The sequence below is a fragment of the Erinaceus europaeus genome, chromosome 14, assembly GCF_950295315.1.
Source record: "Erinaceus europaeus chromosome 14, mEriEur2.1, whole genome shotgun sequence".
Taxonomy (NCBI): Eukaryota; Metazoa; Chordata; class Mammalia; order Eulipotyphla; family Erinaceidae; genus Erinaceus; species Erinaceus europaeus.
The window spans coordinates 24,622,955-24,625,607 of NC_080175.1; positions in this window are offsets into that span (position 1 = coordinate 24,622,955).

The window sequence follows — 2,653 nt, forward strand, 5'->3', positions numbered from 1 at the left end:
TCAGCTATTAAAAACGGTGACTTCACCATTTTCAGCCCATCTTGGATGGAGCTTGAAGAAATCATGTTAAGTGAAATAAGTCAGAAACAGAAGGATGAATATGGGATGATCTCACTCTCAGGCAAAAGTTGAAAAACAAGATCAGAAGAGAAAACACAAGTAGAACCTGAACTGGAGTTGGCATATAGCACCAAAGTAAAAGACTCTGGGGTGGGGTGGGGGGAATACAGGTCCAAAAGGATGACAGTGGACCTAGTGGGGGTTGTATTGTTATATGGAAAACTGGGAACTCTTATGCATGTACAAACTCTTGTATTTACTGTTGAATGTAAAACATTAATTCCCCAATAAAGAAATTATAAATAATAAATAAATAATAATAAGCTGCTTCTTGGGGGTCAAGTGATAGTGCAGTGGGTTAAGTTCACATAGTGCAAAGCACAAGAACTGGCCTAAGGACCCTGGCTTCCCAGCTGCAGGGGGGTTGCTTCACCTGCAGGGGGTGAAGCAGGTCTGCAAGTGTGTCTATCTCTCTCCATCTCTGTCTTCCTGCCAATCTCGATATCTCTCTGTCCTATCCAATGACAACACTAATGACAAGAACAACAACAAAGGCAACAAAATGGGAAAAATAGCCTCCAGGAGCAGTGGATTCATAGTGCAGACACCAGTCCCAGCAATAACCCTGGAGGCAGAAAAAAAAAAATGCTTCTCACTCCCCACCTCACAGTCACATAACCTGAATCATGAGTGAACTGGTAAAGAGGAGGATTCTTTCTCCCCTCCATCCCCCACTGCAACATAAGAACTGAGAAGATGGGGGTGGGGTGGGTAGAGACTCTTAAAACTCTGAGACTAACTGCAGTTGGGTCACTGTATACTGAACCTCTGCAGCACATTTCAGGAGGTGTGAACACATCTGTAGGCAGAGGGAAGACTAGTGCTACTGGCTGACCAGGATTCATCAGAAGACCCATGATTATCCCTGTCTGCTAAGCTACCAGGCTTCTTGACCCTCTAAGACACTCCCTTCTAATTTTCTGCTCCTCTGTGAGTGTGCCCGGCCCCTGACCCAGAGCAAGCTGAGTGAAAGAAGTCCATTCAGTGATGTGGAATCCAAAATTTGGTGCCAGTGATTGAAACCAAGTAGACTGGTAATTTTCCCTCAGAGAAAACATCTACACTTTCTCACTGGAGTCCTTCTTCTCTCTGCAGCACTTACCCCAAAGAAGTGTCTATTGTTTCCATACTAAGTTCACCTGGCGCATGCAGGCCAAGTCAGAAGGACCATATCGAGACTTGTTGTGGAAGCCAGAAGCAAGTGCTGGGGACAGAGGAAAGTGCTGGGAAGCACCTGTAGGGAACTTGTGCCTGTGGACAGAGAATCTTGCAATCAAATTTTTATTTTTATTTTTATTTGGTGGAACTTCTAAATGTAATCTAAATGCCCACTTAAGAGAACTTTCGTACAGCCCAGAACTTTAGTCACATAGCCTTCTTTCTTCTTGTCATTGTCAGAATATCATTGCTCCAAACCATCTTTTTTCAGATAGAAGGAGAGTGAGAGAGAGAAAGGAAGGGGAGAGATTAGCATGAAAGCTTCTTAGTGCCCTAGTTCTCCCATGTAGGTATACTGGGGCCTTGAGCCTGGGTTGCATACTCGACCAGACAAGCTACACACAGCATTCCACACAGCCTTTATTATTTTTTTAATGTTATTTTTATTTCTTTTGGAGAGAGAAATTGAAAGGGGAGGGGCAGATGGAGTGGAAGAGAGAGAGAGAGAGAGACCTGTAGGACTGCTTCATCACTCACAAAGCATCCCCCTCGAATGCAGGGACCAGAGACTTAAATGCCGGTCTTTGCATATTGTAACATGTGAGCTCTACCTGACTCCACTCACAGCCAATTTTTGTAGAACTTAAGGAAAACCAAACAGATAAATCACAGCACAGTACTGGATTCTATTTTCCAACAATTTGACATCAAACCCCAAATGTCTGAAGAGACATACGTGCTTCTCTCTATGTCAAATTTAAAATGAACAGGTTTTCATTTTAGAACATAGAGGCATTTGGAAGACCACTTCAGAGTCTGAGTTCTCTGACAGACAGTACAATGATGTCTCTGGTAGGACTGATATGGCAAAAGATTTGTGTAAGCTCATGAAAAACCTGGGTTTGAAACCGTGCCACGTTACTACTTGAAGTCTATTCTGTTCCTTATTAAATCTAAACTGCTATGAAAGAGCAGGTTTGCTGCTCTTGGGGAACCTGCTTCAGCAAATATAATTATGTGTCATTTATTATTTGGTTTTGTCTGATTATTATGAATCATTTAATATTAGTAGATGATTTCAAAGTACTTAAGAGATTTGAAAGCACATGTCCACACAAAAACTTGTATTGTTCACAGCACTATTACTCCTAATAGACCCAAAGTGGAAACAGCCCAAATGCCCATCGGCTAGTGACTGGATAAGCATGCAGGGTATGCTTGTACTGTGGGTATTATTTGGTTATAAACAGAAGTGAAGTATTGATATGTGATACATTGTGAATGAACCTTGAAAACTGCATGAAGTGAGAGCAGCTACGTATTGTATGGTACCATGTATACAAAATACCTAGAATAGACAAATTCATGAATTAGT